General features: G+C 35.0%; 1 protein-coding gene and 1 pseudogene across 1 annotated transcript in view; both read right to left on the reverse strand.

Annotated features, from left to right (window-relative positions):
• Positions 1-22,459, reverse strand: part of NECTIN3 (nectin cell adhesion molecule 3) — a 123,910-nt gene that overhangs the window by 24,870 nt on the left and 76,581 nt on the right. The window lies entirely within an intron of this gene.
• On the reverse strand, positions 14,102-15,454 carry LOC144238081 (26S proteasome regulatory subunit 4 pseudogene; annotated as a pseudogene).

Genomic DNA, 22,459 nt, shown 5'->3' on the forward strand with positions numbered 1-22,459 from the left:
AGACCACTTAGAAAATCATACCTGAAGATTAAATATATATTGTACTCATATATGACCTAAAAGTAGATATACAGATATAAATGTAATTTCACTATCAGAAGAGCTTTTAAAATTATTTTACTTAACACATTTGTCTAGAACTCAGACCATGCAATTTCCCAAATACTGTTCTTGAATATACATTATCTAAATCATTACTGATTCATTACTTCATAATTTTAATCTCCCATTAATATGTTTATGAGGTAGTGATGATTGTTCAAAGTAGCTAATTTACTTATTTGTGCAAGTGTTTTTATTTCATGAGCATGTATGAAGTATCCAAATTAGCCCTTTGGGAAAACCAGAAAGTCAGAGGCTTCCTCTGCTCTCTGCCAATAGATAGTCAATTCTTCATAATAAATAGGCAATATGGGGCAGTTTAAAACATTTTGTCCAGTGGATGTTATTCTGGTTATTTTAGGAAAACAGCTCTGAAGCAATCCCTCCCATTCTCTAAGAAGTAAAGATCTATCAAGTTATGTGAACAACTCCTTTCAGCTGAAAAACAGAATTGGCAGATACCATGATACCACAATATTTATATTGTGATATTTTTGCCAACGAACAATGCTTTAAAATAATTATATGGCTTCTTGATTAAAGTTTAAATAGTGTAAGTTTTAATTGATGAAATAGGCATGAAATGTCCTGTCATTTAAATATGCCTTTGCCTAACTCCAGTGCAGGAGCTACATGCTGTGTGGGTTGAACAGTGTCTCCCCAAAAAAGATATGGTTCAAGTCCCAATCCCTAGTACCTTGGAATGTGACCATATTTGGGAATAGGGCCTTTGCTGATGTCAAGTTAAGATGAGGACAAATTGCATTAGGATGGAATCTAATCACAGAGAGGGAGAACATCATGTGAAGAAGACACCAAAGACTGCCGGCAACAACAAAAGCTAGAAGGGAGGGATGGAATGGATGTCTTCAGTTTCCAGACACCTTACGGACACCTTGATCTGGTATTACCCAGTTCATGGTAATTTGTTAGGGCAGCCCTAGGAAACTAATAGATACATGGCAAGAGACTTACATTTCAGTCTCAGTATTTGTCAGTGTCGGGAATATGGGTGAAACTCCCCTGGCAGACTGTGCAAAACTCAGGGAAGTACCTGACAGACAACTGCTCAGAAGCTGAGCACCTGAAACCCCCAAGGGAATCCAATCACTGATCTCCATTGCCATACACATGCCTGTGGGGATCCCTGCAGCCACAGAAATGTCAGATGACAGCCAGGGCACCTGTGGACACAGAGGCTGAACCTACATGGAAACAGGGCCTAAGGATTTGAGTTAGGTGGAAGGAATATAATGAATCAAATAAAACCTGCTGGCACAGATGTACTGAGTCAAAATTCTTGATTCAATATATTAATTTGAGTGGCCAGTAGTAGCTCTAAGAGTTCAGTTACATGACTGAAATTCAGGCCCAAATGTGGAATTACATTAAATGAAGGTGAAATTCTAAAGTTCCTTGACATACCAAAGAGGAAGTATCCAGAGGCTTAAGGAGACCAGATGTTAAAGGAGATTCATCACCTAAGGCCTATTTAATCACCCCTCATCTGTACCCTCCAGGAGGGTCCTGAGAATGTATCTATTTTTTAATAGGCTTCACAGCCAGTGTGGAGCCCAACAGGGCTTGAACTCACGAGCCTGAGATCAAGACCTGAGCTGAAATCAAGAGTCAGACACTTAACTGGCTAAGCCAGCCATGTGCCCCATAAGAACATTTCTTGACCAATTTCTATATGAAATGTATTCAAGCGGGGAGCTCTGGCCTTCTTGAAGATTCTGTGGTGGCTACACTCTGTAAGCCAAGAGTGACAGTGAACTGGGCTCTCTGGGTTAAATGGAAGAAATGACATCCAAGTGACAGGACTTAACCACTAGAAAAAAGGTAGATGTGGTACCAGACTAACAACCCTTGGACACCAATTTTGGCTTGAAACTCTAATTACTTTATAAATGTAACACATCCTAAGTCACCAGATTGTGTCTGAAAAGGTTTAGAATACATACATATTTTACATTTTCTCCCTCCTCCACTTTTTACTCCACACTGTTATTGTTACTTTCAAGGTCACTATCAATACACGTTCATTCTTTGTCTATCTCTCTTCTCAGCAATTGTTCCTGCCTAGAACCCAATCTAATTTTTTTCTATTAGTTTCAGTTTCTTAATTAGAAATAATTTTTAAAATATGTGGCCACAGTCTGAAAATCCACACAGTATAAAGTATGTAAGGTAAAAATCACATAAAAAATGTTGATGGGACACATAAGGAAAACAGCAGGAGATTGTCTTCAAATATGGAGGCACTAATGTTACAATCACTGATTTTGATAATCCAACTAAGTCTTGACATCTCCTGTTACTTATTTTGAGTCATATCACTTTTTGGCTACCTACTTCTCACACCAGTTCAGGATATTAAAGAATCAAAGTTTCCAAATTTTGACTGTATTCTCAGAGGAGAGAGACCAGGGAGGGATGATAAACTATGTCCTAAAAGGAACCGCTGAAAATAGTGGGAAATATTCAAGTTGGTTTTAGAAAACAAAGAGAGCAAATCAGAGAACTTTAAATATTGGGGAAGCTATAAAACAATTCCTGGAAGGGCTGTTATAAACATCTGAGGTACATATGAAAAGCATCTGGATTAAAAGAAATATGTTTTTAATAGATATAGCTTTAAATGCTGAAGAGTTTTAAGAAATTATGGAAATCAGAATCAGGACCAATTAAGTTGAAAGGAGGCTAGATTTCTAATTTTCTAGCAATTTTAGCTAGAAGTCCTTAGTGAGGTAGTGAAATTGTTAATCAAGTGTTTTAAGTTGAGGCTGGATGACTATGTTCTTAGATTTTGTTAAAGGAAATTTTGTCTTGAGTGGGAGTACCAGTTACGAGAGCGCAAATGGTGTTTTCAACTCCAGGGCAATGACTCATAACTGTCTGATGCTGCCCTGACAAGTCTCCTCCTTGGCAAGTTTAGGTAACCCTTAATGTCACATCCCTCATTTTTTAAAAAAAATTAAGTACGTAGATCATAAGCAGTTATGGGAAAAAAACACAACTACCTTCTGGATCAGGATTACTCAATTATAAAGGACTTTAAAATAAAAATGTATATGTGAATCACTTCTTGTGGAACCAAGAACCGTATCACATATTCATTATAAATCCTTTGCATATAAGAATTTTAATGGGGATGGGGCTGAACGAATAATGTCTGAGTACAATTTTGGGGGTTTGGATTGTTAATTACATTTAGTGCTTTGAGACATAAGAACAGGAAATAATGAAAATTAACTAGCAGAGCAAATATGAAAAATAATTTAAGTATAAATTGCTTTTATATAATTAAATATAAAAGACTTACAAAAGTAGGAATTATTATAATGGCAACACTTAGTACAGTCTTTTTAATTTTAGCCAGTCTAATGGGAGTATAGTGACATTTTACTGTGGGTTAATCTGTATTGCTCTGAGTACTAATGATATTGAGCATTTTTCCCATGTTAGTTAGCCATTAGCATATCTTTTCGATGAAAAGTCTATACAAATCTCCTGTCCATTTTTTTTAATTTGGTTGTTGTCTTCCTATTATTGAATTGTAAGACTTCTTTATTTATTCTGGATACAATTCCTTTGTCTCATATATGTGTTGCAAATATTTTCTCCCAGTCTGTGGTTTTCCTTTGTCTTCTTAATGATATCTTTAGAAGATCAAACATTTTTAATTTTAATGAGGTTTAACTGATCACTTTTTATTATTTTATATTCCATGTTTTTATGTTCGAGTACAATTCATTTGTTTGGTGTATGTGTGTGTGCACGCGCACATATTGTTGCTTATACAGCTTTACATGCAGTGCATATCTCAGCAGTATATAACCACAGTGAAATTTTCAACTTTGTAGCTACCTTTCCTTGAATAGAGCCTGCAATTTCTAAGATTCTACTTAAAAGTAAAGCCACTAGTTTACATCACTTTTCTAAAGGGATAGTTGTGGTTTCCATGGGAACATATACGCAGTAAGAAGGCATTTAAAATGTTTCGAACAAATACATTCACATAGCATTTCTTTTAATAAACAGGATTGGTAGCCTAAATAATTATTGCCCACCAAACATCTGAAACTGAGATTATTACCTTTTGTAAGTGCCAATGAATTTAAAATAGGAATCATTATAAAGCTAAGAATTTCTTTTTAAAGACCTTTAACAATTCTCATGCTTCCAAAGTTACTTATGTGCATAAAATATTCTGCAGTTAGCAAGTTTTATATGTCATCTAATTTTCATTGTAGTTACAGCTGCTGTAGAGATATCATTAAAAGTATATTTCAGGCTTTAGTATCTATGTGAGCAGTCAGTTATAATTGTAAACCAACCATAAAACAATGCATAATTTGCATTTACAGAAGACACACGTTTCTCTTCTTTAAAAAAAGGTAAAAAAAATTTTAAAGTAATTTTTGCTTATGTCAAACTGCTTTTCACAAAGACTGCATAATATCTGGAAATACCAAAAGACCTTGTAATTAAACTCAACGAAAACATGTATAGAATAGAACTGGTTAACTCTAATGTGTGTGCTTTTAGTAACTCATTAGCTAACTAATCAATTATATAGTTAAATACTGTACTCAGAATCACATTAAGATACCTAGGTAGAACATTGGTCCCAAGTAACAGCAATGTTAGTTTTTAATCTACTACCTGTATTATTTTTAGGGNCAATAGCTGAGTCCTTTAGACAAGGCCAGTTAGGAAATATGTATGGCTTCCTGAGGTATGAGTCCCCTTATCAGATAGACCTAATTATTGGAAAGATCTTCTTTATAGTGAGTATACAAATCTGTGTTCCTATCACCTTCTGGTCCTAGCTTTGTTTTCTAAAACTACAAAGAGAAATTATACTCCCCAAATAGGAAATAATCCTGGAGGTTAGCTCTGTGGGGGAAAAAACAAAAAACCAAAAATATGGAAAAGCAATATGCAATCATAGAAATGATAACTGAACTTGGGGCCAAGGGTAGGCTGCCCAAAAATGTGCCATTTTTGATGCAGATTATTTTGAACTGAAAACAATGAAGGCCCAGAAGACGCAGGAAGAAAATTTTACCTAGTCACCCCCCAACTGCCTAAAATGAATAGAGATAAAGGACCTGCTCCAGGAAGAGAGCTCTCACGGCATATCCCTACATTATAATAGGAAGTAGGTGCAGTAGACAGGGAGGAACCTAGCAAGACCTGTTTGATCCAAGTCTTCTGTCTCATTGTTTCTGAGTGGCCCAACAAGCATGTGTGTACCAAACATTTACACTCTTTCATCTTATGAATTGCTTTCCTTCCCTCTTAAGTCCCAGACCCCTCCCCGTTCTCCTTAGTTGAGAATGACCCATACACCTCTGTTGCATGACTCTCTCTGTAATTTCATGTTGGGATGGATTCCCTGTATATACAAAATTAAATTTTATTTTCTCCTGTTAATCTGTCTCAAGTCATTTAATTCTTAGTTCAGCTAGAAGAATCTTGAAGGGTAAAGAAAGATTTTTCCTCCTGAACAAACTCAAGCTGGGTCTCAAAACAATAAGTAGACCTAAAAGAATTCATCATAAGTTATGATCTTATGCTATGCATATATGTGCTAGTAATCAGCACACAAAGATAAGGAAGATGAGTTTAAAAAAAAAAAATTGTAAGGCACCAATGATTCAAACTAAAGTACCACTCCAGATAAGTTCCCCATCATTCTCCCAACGAGTCTTATTAATTCCTCAATAATAAAATGCTGTTTAGCCTGAAATAGAAGATTAAACTTTTCATTCACATACCAAACGAAATACATGCCACTTTGAGACTTATTTCTTCTCAGAATTAGATTCTTGAATAAGCAAGCAATATATTTAAAAAAAAAAAAACCACACACACACATGAAGTCAACAACAGGCTAACTGCTTGCCTTGAACATATTTCTAATTAAGCAAATATCAGTAAAGCAAACAAAGGGAGATTACTGTACATAAAATTGAGGAAACAGAAATCTTGGTTGAAAATATGTGCCAAAGAATCAACAACAAAAAAAATAGAATCATGCCACAACCAAACTTAATCAAACCAGTGGTGGAAACATGTCTCTGGGGAAAGAAGGTGCTAATTTTGTTTATTATCATGCCTAAGAACAAGAAATTTGCACTATGGTAGCTTGTAACTACGGAAAGTTATCTGACAAGTTGCCAAGACAGACTGGATGAAAAATTCCCATACTCATGTAAGGGAATAAAATAATTTAGTGGCTGTAGGTCAAATGACTAACGTTAACTCACTCCAGGATATACTGTGGTCTTGAGTACTTACCCAAAACAAATGCTTTTGAATGTTTTCCCATCAGATTTTTAAAAATTCCTCAATTTTTGGCATTTTAAAGACATCTAAAACAGTAAGCATCTTGAATTGAATTTAGTATTTCTAACTGACTTGATTTCTAACTTGTTGCATTTAAAAAAAATTATGGCCTGTGTTTCATCCATAAGTTCCTTTTTTTAAACCAATGAGCTCTTTAGAAACATTTAGTTTGTTCAAACATGCATTCTTCAAATTTAAGAGGTTTCAAACATAAATTTATATTTTAATGAGAATGTACTTTCTAATTGTATATAAGATATATGGTAGATTCAAAAACAACCAAAGCTGTGTTAAATATTCAGTAAACCTGTCATGAAATGAACTGGTTTTAAATGATTAATTACTCATTTTTAGTTTTTCCTAAAAATACCTTATGCTGTTTTCTAGCATAGGGGTGGAGAGAGTAGAGTAGGCTGCCCTAAGATGGGCCACTTTGGCATATGGGTTATTATCAGCTGAAGGCAATCATGACCCTGTGAGCTCATGAGAAACTTTTGCCCCTCCCTAACTACATAAAAGAATCTAAATGTACAGTTTTTCCAGATAGGAGTTATTACCAGAGATAAAGGTTATCTTGGTAACCAATCTATATGGTGGTGCAAGTATTTGTTTACCAAACATGAACTCTTTTTCATCTTCCTGTAAATTGCATTTCTTCCCTTTCAAGTTGCATACCTCCATCCCCTTCTCTCCTTAGTTCAGAATGACATATATACTTCATTTTGCCTAACTTTGGAATTTCCATGTCTGTGTGGATTTCTCTTATGTATGCTATTAAACCTTATTTTCCCCTGTTAATCTATCTCATGTCAATTTGATTCTTAATCCAGCTATAAGGATCTTTGAGGGGACAGGAATTCTTGCTCTCAATGACACTAGTTACTCTACCATTTTATGAAACTGAATGAAAATATTAAATAAATAATTCACAGCAAATCACAAAATAAGAACCCAGGTTACTCTCCATTTCTTAGAGTTCTCTTAAGAGTACATCTCCAATTATACTTTGGAAAGTGACTATCACAATACAAGTACTTTTACTATAGTTTACATTGATACATTTTAATCTAAACTAAATAGAAATTAAATATTCTTATCATCTTAGGGAGAATTTTTTGAGGAGGTTAAGATGGAAGAGCCATTTTGATTATGGGAAGAAAGCACTTTGAATCGTAATGATCAGGAACGAAGAAGGAGGCTATTAAAGAACTGGAAAAAAAGCACAGGAATAACAGAGCTGTCAGATGTACTAGGGAAATCTCTCAGACCAATAGCAGTCTCAAAATGGGAACAGGTGCACTTATATACATACTGACATTAGTGCACAAATATGTGAAATCCAGACCATCCTGGAAATTCTGGTATATACTGCTATACCAATACATAGGAGAGTTTTAATAATAATCAATAGCCTGAGAGAGTCTCCCCATAGTTTATTCACATCACATGGGTAGTAACAGATATTAGTAAATTAACCTCTATTATTCATCTCATTATTCTCTGCTGAGAATCAAGCATGTGGTAGGCACTGAGACCTCATTGGCATTGCACACATCACAATATGAAGGTAGCTGCCTAAAGCAACTCTCCATTTAACTCAGCTTAATTTAACCAAGGACTCCAAAATTGAATCTACTTTAAAGAGTCTAAAAAATGGGCGGGGGGGGAGGGATCACTCAGTAGTGCTTACCATAATTCACAGAATGAATGAATGAACATTGTAAGCTTAGGCATAGGGGTAACACTTAAATAATATCATTTACATTATTCTCTCAAAAGTCCACATGGAGCCTTTACCCATTTTTTATGTGTAACATATCAAAAGAACTTAAAAAAAAAAAACAATTGGGCATGACTAAAATCAAGACTAAGTAGCCAAATTCAAACTAAAATTAGATTGATAACGTCCATGTAAAATGTAATTCACAAATAATAAAAAAGTCTAATTCTCTGAAAATAATTTAGTTGCTTTGTTCTGAACATTTAAAATAACACAGTTCTGGGGTGCCTGGGAGGCTCAGTTGGCTGAGCAATCACCTCAAGGTCGTGATCCCAGGGTACCGGGATTGAGCCCTATGTAGTGTTCCACGCTGAGCATGGAGCCTGCTTGGGATGTTCTCCCCCTCTGCCTCTCCCCTGCTCCCTACTGGAAGAGCTCTTTCTTTCTCTCTTAAAAAAAAAAAAAGAGTAAATAAAAACTAAACTAAGCTAAACTAAAATAACTCAGTTCTCTATCCAGACTTCTATATTTAAAAAGGAATCACTTCCAATAAAGGAAATCATGAGCTTTTAAATAAAGGTAACTATTAGGCCCTCTAAAATTTGAGAGGAAATTTCACAGTACTCAGATTAATGCATTTAACTTCAATAGTTCTTTTACTTCTACTTAACTCATGAGTCAATCAAGAGTCACCCCTAATTAAGACTTACAGTTCCCTGATGGCAGTATGAATTTAACACAGGTCTCAAATAAACCACTCAAGATTTCATGTTCTGATTATATCTCAAGTACAAATAGTCTAAATTTAATTCTTTATAAACCAAGGGGAAAAAAACAATTTAAGTAAGTTGATGGTTAGGATAATACCTTTTTGTCTAAGTTCCCAAGTAGCATTGAACCATTAAGAGTTTCCCTCCCCCACTCCCCCCGAAGTTTAGCATTACATCTGAGTTAATGGTTCAGACTTCAATGTGGTTTATCAGATGCTTTAAAAATATTTTGGTGGTAACATTAAAAGTTAAGGCCTACTTCTAATTACTATGAATTAATAGTGGTAATTATTTGGAAATGCTAAGATACTACAGATTGATACCTTGTTACTTATCTTGCTCAAAAACAATGACAAACTGGCTATAAAATTTCTAAGCTGTTTAAAATAAATTTTCTAGGTGTTCTACAGGCAGAAGGATGAAGTGACACTGTATATAAATTCTGATATCTTCCCCTGCTTCCCCCTCAAATTCCTGGAATTATCCTCAGCTAGCCTGGGGAAATTGATTTGATAAAGAATTACACTATCACGACAACTCGACAATTACCAAGTAGCCTCTGTACAGTTTATGAGATCTCAAGAAAGGTTACAAAGGCAATAGTAATCATGGTTTTCACTTGTCAAGAGCTTATAATTAGGAAAGCAAAAAAATGGGAGAATCACAAATACACATATTTAAGCACAGATAGTATATAATTTTTATAAGGAATCAGTTTTAAAACTAAGTGCTAACGATTCAAAAGGAAGAAAGAAGAGATGTTTATAACATAGAAAGAACCAAGTGGAATTATACTAAGAAGTTTTATGAAAAGGTGTGAATTAGATGTTCTCCTCTCTAAATTGCTCAGAATATCTTAAAAGGCCAACATTTTAATTCTTTTATTTTAATCATCTACTTTTTTTAAAATTTTGGTACTGAATATTGGTGACTAGAATGAAGTCAGTTCTTTTTGATCATTTACTGCATGAAATAATTCAATTTGTATTAGATATAGCTCTGAGGGTATTACTATTGCCTCAGCTTTTGTTTTTGTTTTCATTTCTTAAATGCAGTCCTAACTCAAGCAGTTCAGCTACAAATCAGAAACAGTCAGCAGTGAGAATCAAGGTCAGAAGTTTTCAAGTCCTTTCTGAAAAATCACATAATTAATGCACTGGTGCTAGTGATGTCATTAACAATACCAAAATGCAATTAAACTCAGAATCTTTATCACTTAGAAATCCTTACTCTAGGTTTTCCAGATCAGTGCTGGTTTATATGTATATAGTAATTCTAAAATAAACTTATGAGTATTTATTTTCTTTTTTTTTTAATATTTTTATTTATTTCTAGGAGAGAGAGAGACAGAGTGAGCAGGGGAGGGTCAGAGAGAGAGGGAGATACAGACTCTGAAACAGGCTCCAGGCTCTGAGCTGGCAGTCAGCACAGAGCCTGACGCGGGGCTCAAACCCATGAACCGCGAGATCATGACCTAAGCGAAAGTCGGACGCTTAACCAACTAAGCCACCTAGGTGCCACAACTTAAGAGTATTTCTACAATTTACACCAAGTCAAAATAACTGAATCACAACCTTCTTAATTATATTATTATTAGATCCCATTTGATTCTACTAAAAATAAGTTAACAACATGACTCTAAAATATTTTTCTTTCATGGGCCACTTATGTCCCAATTTAAAAATTTTTATCAAGCATCTGTGATAATTACTGTTTAATACAGAGATGAAGAGAATATATAACAAGATAATGGCTACTTAGGTGCTATGGGCCATGAAACACTATTAGAGGAGCCAAGTCTTCCTAATTTCGATATTCCTGAGATGAGAATTGCTCATAGTATGCATGTATCCTGAAGATACTAGATACTGAAGGAACTCTAGTGACCAAGGAAAACTACTGTCTTTAAGTTCAATAAATTTTCTAATTGATAATGAAGTTTGAACAGGAAAAATAAAGCAATATATCATAAAAATATTTTACCTGTCAACAGCAACTTAAAAAAATTAAGTATTACCTCCCCTATCCCATTGCAGAGAGAAAGCATCGTATCACATTGTCATTGCATAAATATTGACTTCATCAAAATTAAGAACTTTTGCTTTTCAAAAATCAGTTTAGAGAACGACAATCAAGAGCATGGTGGAAAATATTTCCAAATCACATTATCTGACAAAAGACCTGTATCCAAAATGTCTTATTCCACTCAGGCTGCTATCACAAATTACCATGTACTAAGTGGTTTAAAGAAAATTTATTTCACACAGTTCTAGGCTGTGTGAAATTTTAGTTCTTGGTGAAGGCTCTCTTCCTAGTTTGCAGATGGCGATCTTTTATCTTCACATACCAGAGAGCAGAGAAAGGTATCAGCTCTCCCCTTATTTCCTCTTATGAGGCGCGAATCCCACTATGAGGGCTCTCAGTACCTAAAACCTCTCCAAGGCCGCACCTCCAAATACCAACACACTGGGGCTTAGGGTTTCAACATATGAATTTTAGGGTGACAAAAACATGCAGTCCCTAACACAAAATATATAAAGAACTCTCAAAATTCAACAATAAGAAAATGATCCAATAAAAAAAATGAGCAAATTTTTGAAGGAGCCTTCACCAAAGAAGCTAAATAGATGACAAATCAGCAAGTTAAAAAAAAGTTCCACATATGAGTAACTAGGGAGAAACGACAAATTAACTTAAAATCATAATGAAATACACCACACACCTATTACAACATCTAAAATTTTAAAAGTCTGATCATAACATGGTGGTGAGGGTATAAAGCAACTCTACACTGCTTGTGGGAACACAAATGGTACAACTGCTTAGGATGACAATCTGGCATTTTCTTAAGTTACACTGTTTAAGCTACATTTACCACATGACCCATCTGTTCCACACCTAGATAGATGTTACCCAAGAGAAATGAGAACATATATTGACACAAAGGCTTATACATAAATATTCATAGCCGCATTGCTTATAATAGCCAAAAAATGGAAACTATGCAAATGCTCATCAACAGGGAAACATAAATAAAATGTAGTATGCCTACAAGGTATACTCGTCTAACAGGAATAAACTACTGATCAACATAACATAAAGGACCAGAAATCAAAATCCTTATAGAGAGCCAAAGAAGTAACACCAAAGCAAGACAAGACAGAATGGAACAATCCCAAATCAAAACAAAATCAAAAAAAAAAATCCAAAAAAACAAAGCACCGTACTGTAGAATTCTATTACATAAAATTCAAGAACATGTAAATTAATATATACAGACAGAAAGTAAATCAGTGGTGAGATCCTTAGGGAGCTGGAAAGGCAACAGGGGAATGAAGAGAGGGAAAGATTACAAAAGGGCATCACGAAACTTTTGAAAATGATGGACAAATCCATTTTCTTGACTGTGGTGATGTTTTCCCAGTATGTGTATATGTATGTATATTTGTGTATTGTGTTTGTGTATTATATATAAAATGTCTCAAACTCACACTTTAAATATATGCCATCTGTTTTATACCAATTAATAAAGTTCTTTTTAAAACAGGTAAAAGGAAGGGTGCCTGGGTGGCTCAGTTAAGCCTCCAACTTCAGCTCAGGTCATGATCTTGCAGTTCATGAGTTCAAGCCCTGCATCAGGCTCTGTGCAGACAGCTCAGAGCCTGGAGCCTGCTTCGGATTCTGTGTCTCCCTTTCTCTGCCACTCCACTGCTCACACTCTGTCTCTCTCTCAAAAATAAACAAACACTAAAAATTTTTTAAATAAATAAATAAGGGAAAAAAGATGTCATCATAGGCTTTGTCTATTTGTCACTAAAATATAAGCTCCATAAAGGCAATAATTTTTTTCATCTATCTATTCCCAGTACTGGCACATAAGAAGTACTCAAGAACTATTGGTTTGATAAATGAGTAACAGAAAAAATAAAATAGAACTATGAATCAAAACATGTAGACACCATACATTTTAATTTCATTTTAAGCACTACTAATTTTATAACAAAAGTATCAATAATTTCCAAAAGAAAAATATTCTGAGTGTTCATAAATCAAGTACTACCAGTTTTATTCTTCTACTGAGATAATTTCACTACAAGATCTCTTTAATATTTTTATTAAGAATTACATTTTCTTTTTTAGTAACAGCAAATACATAGAACTTACTATGTGTCAGGCATATTCTAAGGTTCTATGTTCTAAGGATGTAGCATATGGTAATTTATGGTAATTTATTAATCCCTATAAAACCTTCAAAATAAGTTTATCTTTTTCTCATTTGTAAGAGTGATTAGTAAGAGCTTTTAGTAAAGATATCAGTCCTTTATACTTCAAATGTTGCATCTATATTTCCTTTGAATATATTATTTCAATATGATTAGTTTATGTCATTATTTCATCCAAGCTTTGTTGATCACAAAACTTTGTCCCTTCACAGACCAGAACAAGGCCCTACAATTCTTTGACTACTTGTCTCAATAACTACCACTACCTATTAGCTGGAGGAAATATGCAAGATGTAAACTTTTTTGCTACTCAAGGGCAAAACAATGCTAGAAATCCTCAGTATTCATTTACTTGAAACAGTCCACTCTGTCATATAGTTTTCTCTAATTTGGATGAAAAATGTTAATTCTGTCATCTTTCTCCCTTCCTTCTCCCTGACTCCAAAGCCTATAGCTACTGGTAGCATCTGAATATATGTTAAAATACTGAGATCCTGGGAGAAAACCAGACAATTGATGATAATTAACAAAAGCAGCTTATCTAAAAAATATTATTGGAAAATGGCAGTGATGTATCAGAAAAAAGAAGTTTTGAAAGAAGTAATGAAAATGTTTAAAACTATATACAATAGTAGTAGGTAGGCAGGTTCAAGAAAGCCTTAAGTGAAATATGGCACGATTGGTAGCAATTAAGATACCTGGAGCACATATCCAACTCTAGGACTTGCTAACAAGTAGGACTATCATGTTTTTTTTGTTTTTTGTTTTTTGGTTTTTTTTTTTTGAGGAGGAAGTTGCTTTATTGAGGGGAGAACACTGCACGTGGCTGACACATGAAGGCAGCCTGGGGGGCGCCCTACACATCAGGTTCAGAAAGGGGCATGGGGGGGTTTGCTAAGAAAGATCAACTGGACGAGGTTTCTCTGGCAGCTTCCTGACCATCTCTTTGAAGGCAAATGTGGCTACAAGTAGAGCCCCTCAGGGGTGCCTTCTTGTTTTTTATAAAGAACATTTTCTTTAGATTTTTTAAAGTCTTCATTTGTTACTTTCATCCTGCATTCTTTCAAGGCCATCAGACTGGCTTCTGTACAGATTGCCTTGATGTCAGCCCCGGAGAGGTCATCTTTAGCCATGATCAAGTCATCCAGGGTCACATCATCGGCCAGCGTCATCCTGCTTGTGTGGATCTGAAAGATGCGCTTCTTAGTCTTTTCATCGCGCAGGGGGAACTCAATTTTCCTGTCGCGGCCTGGTCTGGTAAGTGCTGGATCCAAAGTTTCTATTCGGTTTGTGGCCATGATAACTTTCATGTCACCCCTTGAATCAAATCCATCCAACTGGTTCAAAAGTTCCAACATTGTTCGTTGAATTTCTCTTTTGCCACCGGAATTTGAGTCATATCTTTTTGTTCCAATGGCATCAATTTCATCAATAAACACGATGGACAGTGCATGTTCTTCCGCAACTCAAAACAATTCCCGAACGAGTTTGGGCCCATCACCTAGGTACTTCTGAATAAGTTCAGAGCCAACCACTCTTAGGAAAGTGGCTGAGGTGTGGTTTGCTACTGCTTTGGCTAATAAGGTTTTACCTGTGCCACGTGGTCCATAGAGAATGACCCCCTTTGGGGGCTTTAAACCCATCTCTTCATAATATTCGGGATGAGTGAGAGGAAGCTCCACAGATTCCTTAATTTCCTGGATCTGGTTGTCCAAACCCCCAATATCAGCATAGGTTTCCTGGGGGGCCTTTTCTACCTTCATCACTGTGACCAAGGGATCCGTGTCATCCATGAGCACCCCTATGACGGCATGTACCTTGTGGCTGAGCAGGACTGAACAGCCTGGTTCCAGCAGGTCCTTGTCTACAAAGGAAAGAATGCTGACGTAGTGTTCTGAGCCCACAGATGTGGACACGATGGCATGATTGTCATCAATGATCTCTTCCAACGTTCCTACCGACATTGGGGTCCCCCTCAGATCATCCACCTTTGATCTTTCCTCCTCTTGCTTTTCTTCTAAAGCCTTCATTTGTTCCTGATTTCTAATGAATTCTTCCTCCATGAGAAGGTAGTCTTTAATTCTCTCTAACTTCAGTAATTTTAAACGGCACTGAGTATGAGGTGTCACCAGTGGCAGCTTGCTGGCAGCATCTGGTCCCTTTGTTTTCTTCTTCTTTTTCCCCACTCTAGTTGGTACAGGAGGTTCGTATTTCTTTTCCTTGTCCTTGTCATCCTTCTTGCCACCTCCAGGGCCATGACCACCACTCTGACTTTGACCCATCTTGCTTTGGCTGCTCGAACAGCCGCTACCCAAAAAAAGGACTATCATGTTTCTAAAACCACGTAGTTTGATAACATTTGCTCTAGTTGTAACAACTTTTCATTTTTATCTTATTTTATAAGTCAATGGAAATATAAGATTCATCTTCCTAAACTTTCTGTACCACAAATTTGGATATCAAGAAGCAGTGTACATGCTATTCATGCTGGAATTAAAATAAAAAAGTTTCATATTTACTTATAAAATGTTTAAATGGTCATAATTTTGTTCAATAAACAAGCACATGAAAGAGTGAGAGCTTGCAGGAAAAATGGCTTTTTTGACACTTGCAAAGATAAAACTTAATAATGAGATTGCAAAATTATAATTTTATATACACACATATTTTTTTTACCTATCAGATTACCAATAATCAAGTGAAATACATATGCTGTTGGTAAGGATGTGGAGAAATAACCACTTTTAAGCATTACTGATTGGAGTGTAAGATGGTATAATATTTATAAAGGATAATTTGACAGTATCTGTCAAAAGCATAAACATATTTACTATTTGATAATAGCAAGACCAAGTCTAAAAAATTTATACCGAAGATTATACCTGCATTAATACAAAATATCATATATATAAAGCTATTCATTGCAGCATTATTGGTTCATTAAAATATTTTGACATTACAAACTATGTAATATATGCAAATCAGAATCTTCTATAGACATAAAAAAGAATGAGAATGCTCTGCATCCCAATAAAAAAGATCTCCAGCATATCTTAGGAAGAATGGCAAAATATTTAACAGTACATACAGGTAGCTATCTTTTATACATGAAAAAATGAAATGTGTGCATGTATGTTTCCCTGTCTATGCTTAAGCAAATCTGAAGTCAAACAAGAAATGTATAAAAGTGATTTTTGCAGGAGGTGTCGAGTAAACAGGAATGGACCTGGGAGGAAGACTTTAGAAAACGCCCTTTTATATTGTTTTATATGCATAATATACTCAAAAAATATATAGAAACACTCTTCCTAACAACACTCAGCCATGAGCATTTACAAAAATTTACTAAAGGATGTGATGTATCATAGTGAATTACTGGGGGGAAAATCTTAATATCCCAAGACAGTAAATTCTGCTGAAGTATTACTATAACCGGTTTGACTGATTAGTTAGTAATTCAGGTGTCAAAGATCCCTATTTTCTTAAGGTAAAAGGTCACTGACGGGAGAAAAAGCACTGCAGAAAAATCAGAAACTACAGAAAAATATAAAATAAAACATAATATTCATGGAGAAGTCTAATACATAATCATTGCTGATATTTTAGAATACTGCTGTAGAGTCTCTTGTTCTTCTGCTTTCTTTCATATATGCTATATTCATAGCATATGATAGCACTGATATTAGATATGCTGACATTAAATATACAGGAACATAGTTATGTCTCTAGGATAGGGATATTCTAGAATTTGTAACACAAATATGATCACAGACTGAGAAGAATATAAAGAGGGATTTGATTCTTTCATTTATTCATTCAAAAATATTTTGTTTGGTAACTACAACATGCCAAGCAAGGTGTTGTGCACTGGGACTATAGTACTAAGCAAGAGAGACATGATCTCTGCCTTCACACTGCTTAAGGTCTACAGCAGAGGTTCTCAAATTTGGGGCCTCATGATCCCTCGTATACTTTAAAATTTTGAGAACCCAAAGTACAAAGCTAACTATATTTATATTAAACATTAAAACTACGATATTTTATAATTTTTTTAGTATTTATGTTTGAGAGAGAAAGAGAGCGCAAGGGCAAGCAGGGGAGGGGCAGAGAAAGAGGGAGACACAGGATCCAAAGCAGGTTCCAAGCTTCAAGCTGTCAGCGCAGAGCCCGATGAGGGGCTCAAACTCATGAACCGCGAGATCATGAACTGAGCCAAAGTCAGACACTTAACCGACTGCCACCCAGGTGCCCCAAACTATGACATTTTTAAAATATTTAATTCATTTAAGCAGAATAATATGATATAAATAGCATCTTTTACATGAGAAAATAAGCATGTTTTCTAAACAAAGATAAACAAGAAGAGTGGCATTTGATTATTTTTTACATCTTGCAAATCTTTTTCATATCTCAAAATAAGAAAGCTTGATTTTCATATCTGCTACAGCATTTAATCTGTTGCAATACGTTGTTTGGTTGAAATGGATGAAGAAAAAATGGCCTCACACAGATATACTGCTAGAAAAGGGAGAGATACTTCATTACTTCTTTCAGATAACTGAGAAAATTCTCTGATACTATACCAAAACTCAGCAACTGGAAGTTTCTTAAGGCTAGTTGATAGTTGCTATCTGAAACTTTTCATACTCTTATATGAAAATCTATACATTTGCCTTATACTTTGCGTATTTGATGTATGCATGATTATACAGCACACATTGGTCATATGGAAATTATTAGTTCACTGAGTTATAAAGATATTCCAAACATTGGTACTTTTCATTATTCAGTATAAAAAACATTCATTAATTTCCCCACTAATGTCAATCCCAGGGCTGCAGATACAAATCTTTTAAAAATTATAATTTTTACTTGGAACTTCAATTTTTTCATTGGCAACAAATACTGTAAGTTGTTTGCCTTGAGCGACAGGTTCAGTTCATTGATTTGTGAGGAAATATCTGCAAAATTACTCAAGGCTAAATGACTATAGTTTGTTAGTCATTCTTTTAGGTCCAAATGGTGCTCCTCAATAAAGGCAGCTAAGTTCAGCTTGGAATTCGTCATACAAGTACTTATGCATGCATCTCATTTAATCACACAGAATATCAATACACATACACACATATTTATATGTATATATAAAATAAATTTCTTAAATCATGAAAACTGTTCTGTCTATTCCAACATCTGAAATACTGTTTATAAAACATTTTCAAGGTTGCTAAAATTAAAAATTTACCAAAGTAATCTGACAGATGGTTAGAATGTGGCAATCAAGGGGGAAAAAACATCTCATGATATTTCAAGAGATTATAAAGCTTTCAATAATATGTCAGCATTGTGAAAATAGAGCCACATTCCCTATAATATTGCTGCTAGACTGAAATCCTGTTATAATTCTCAGTAAAATCAAGTTACAGTATCTATTTCACAGAATCTACTAGACCTGACTTTCCAAGAATAAATGTTATTTTAGGCTGAACCACAGAGCATTCTAAAAGACTTACTTTGACATCGGTGCACCTGGGTGGCTCAGTCAGTTAAGCGTCCGACTTTGGCTCAGGTCATGATCTCATGGTTTGTGGGTTCGAGCCCTGTGTCAGGCTCTGTGCTGACAGCCAGCTCAGAGCCTGGAGCCTGTTTCAGACTCTGTATCTCCTTCTCTCTCTCACCCTCCCCTGTTCACGCTGTCACTCTCTCTCTCAGAAATAAACAAAGCATTTAAAAAAAAGTTTAAAGATTTACATCTAGATTTTTTTCCATGTCAGAAATCAAACTGTATTCATTTACATATTTTTTTTCCTGAAAATGAATGCTTGATCATTTTAGTTGGTTTGGGATATATTTTTTTCACATCAGAGTATACAACTCTCCCAACACAAGGCTAAAATACAGCATTATTCTTAGAATGCTAAGTGTTGTCCAAAATATTAATACAAAGAAATTTTGTATCCGTGTTCAGTATTTCATGCTGGATTTGAAGTTGAATGAGTTAAAGCAGCCCTCTATAACTATAAACAACCCTGTGCACTCTGAAAAATATTGGCCTATAATAGAGTGGGAAAGCAATTTCTAGAACACTATGTATTCTAGGATCACATTTGTGTTTAAAAAAAAAAACAACAAAACCAACTGTAGATGTAAATATGAATGGCATGCCCATGAAAATAAATTCATGGAAAAACAGTCTGGGAGAATATTTAAATTCATAACAATGGTAATAGCTGGAGAAGGAAATTATATACTTGATGATGGGATAATGAAAATGGCCTTTTATAGCTGACTATAAATTTCTGTAGTATCTGATTTTTTTTTTGTTGTTCCAAGAATATACTTATGGATTACCTATACGATGTTAATAAAACATAATGAAAAGGTAAAATATATTTTAAAGTCATTAATTAATATTTTTTCCTAAATGAAGACTCAACTTTTATAGGATTATGACCTAATTAATACATGACAAGCTGGTGGTATTTCTTAATTATTCTTTGTCTCAGGTAAGATATTCCTTTTTATTTCCTTCATACCCGTGCATGCCTCCATGCATCTTCTCTGCAGTAATGGTTCCCACCCAAGGACACTGCCTCTTCCCAATATCAGGCCTCATTCTCCTAACATACACTGAAAGGAAAACTTCTCCAGGACGAGTATTGGTACTCTAACCACAAAAGCAACAGTTACACAAGGTGTACAAATGTGGGTGGTGTGGAGGTGCCTCTTTCCATGATTTCCCAAAGGTAGAACACTGATGGGTAGAAGAAATGAGAGTCTCTTCTTTAAAGCCATGGAGGCATTTGGGAGCATGGCCTAGGTGACTAGGTCACTAAGAACTGTTTGGGAAGGCTGAGGGCTAATGACTTCAAGCAGGAATTACCTCATCACTTTAAAGCAGACAAGTTATCCAGGGAAGTGGAACATTACAAAAGTAGTTAGTATTATAACATGCCATCACAGCATGGAACTAATCATATAGTAACTACATACTTAAAGATTTCTTGGTAACCAGGACAGAGTTCTGTGTATTTTACATTTTGATATCACAGCATTAATTAAAACACAAACAGCCACATAATTAACATATGACATTATAATGCATGAATCATAACAAATTATCTGATGGATAATGATTTTAGCCCAAATTATTCTTTTTTCTTTAAGATTATTATTTTTTTTTTTTTTGAGAGAGAGCAAGCGCATGAGTGGGGTAAGGACACAGAGAGAGGCAGAGTGAATCTTTTAAGCAGGCTCCATACTTAGAGCAGAGCTCGACCCAGGGCTCAGTCTCACGACTGTGAGATCATGACCTGAGCCCAAATCAAGAGTTAGGCACTTAACCAACTGAGACACCCAGGAGCCCCAGCCTAAATTATTCTTCAAAGCTTTATAGATTTGGGAATTATTTCATCTCCAACTCAAGTTGTGACTCTCTTAAGCAAAATGACAGCAACTAGTTAACCCTCTGTAGAATCAGTTTTATAGCTAAAGGATGGAAACAGTCCTGCTTAATTTCACAGGATGAGAAAAAAGTCACAATGTTACTACATGGTCCCAAAGTTCAATGCTTGTTATGCATTGCAGGTACTTTCCCATCAATTTTCTTTCTAAACTTTACACTACTTTTTGACTGTAAACTCTTCATTTCCACCTATGTATATGCTTTTGAGTATGCAATTTACTACAGATCAAATTATTCCAATCACAAAGTGAGTAATTTCATCACATGCTTCATAACTTCTACCTCCAAAAGCCAGGAAGCATTCCCTAATTCCAAAGGCACTAAAAACTATAGTTTCTAGCACTGTCAACTCAAATCATCCAAGAAAAATCTTACTTTTTTATTTTGAAACAACTACATAGACAGAAATCATATTTTTTAAACTACAACCCAGGACGCATGATGATCTGATATAAACCAAATATTTTTTCCAATTTATGACCTTTTGTAAATGTTTAATTTGAAGATGTTAAATAATAACAACTTACATAATCAATTGGTTTTACAGACAAGAATTAAATTACATGTAGTCAGGGCTGTCCTAGAAAATTACTAACAGTGTTCTTAAAAAATTCCCAAAACTTAATCTAGAAATCCTCTGGTTAATTACTAGGTTTGTGGAGGGAAGAAGACAGCTATCTTTCTGTAGCATTTGGCAACCGCTCTAGCTAAATATTTTGTTGACATTGCATACTACTTGTCAAGTTCATTTATTTGCCAAAAGAGATGTGAGACTACACTCTACATGAAAACAGAAGGTCTGAAAAGATAGCATGTCTTCACCCGTAAGACCACAAACTTGTGTAGACAACAAACCTGGTGCCCACTGGCGATGAGTGCACATGCCAGGGAGCACTCCCTGCCCTGTGCTCAGGCAGCAGACTGAACACGCGGGCAACTGAGACACAGAAGATGAGACCATCTTAGTGTATGAGCTGAAGTGAGCACGGAAACTGGAGAACATCTTAACAGATACATTTCCTTGGAATTGTCCCACCAAATTAAATTACTTAAGTGGTGGGCAAAATAATTTGTTTTATTCCAGCTGAAGATACAAAACATATTTTAGGGGGAAAATATTATACAATATTCCCATAGCTAATAAAATCCCAATATAGAATGAGAGCTCCAATAGGTTACTTGGGTGTTAGACAGAAAAAAACAAGACCAAAACAACACTAAGAATAAAAGTATTCAAATATCCCAATGGTTTCAACTTTCCCAAGGAGAGCATATTGATCTAGGTATAGAACATGAGATAGAAGCATTTAATTGATACTTTCACATAAATTATTGTAAACTGATTTCAAAAGAAAATTTTAAATTATCATAAAGGTAATATGGGGCCCAATATTCATACCCATAATTTTAAACTGGAATATAAACCTTTGGTTGGGAAATAAAGAAATCCTAAAATTTAGATTCTGAGTATACCAAAACCAAAAATGAGATACATACTCCAAGGATTAAAAGCTCTTCATCATACCCTAGCAAAGACATTCAATTTTTTTTTATCCTATACAAAAATGTGTACTTTACAATGAATATGTATTCATATTCTAATAAACTATTAACAATAAGTCTTTGGGTGTAAGCTGTTAGTAAAAGTCTGTACTAACACAGTGTTGATTTGTAGTATCTACACTTGCTATCCCATCTTTTCTTACCAGTTTGTAGACAAGATTTGATCCTTTAAATGTTTCAGAGAAATGATTATGTATTACTGTGCTACATTTAATGCATAATGACTAAATAATATCAAATAATATACATTGCTTAGTATTTT

The sequence above is a fragment of the Crocuta crocuta genome, unplaced genomic scaffold (genome assembly GCF_008692635.1).
Source record: "Crocuta crocuta isolate KB4526 unplaced genomic scaffold, BGI_CrCroc_1.0 scaffold56, whole genome shotgun sequence".
NCBI classification, from domain to species: domain Eukaryota; kingdom Metazoa; phylum Chordata; class Mammalia; order Carnivora; family Hyaenidae; genus Crocuta; species Crocuta crocuta.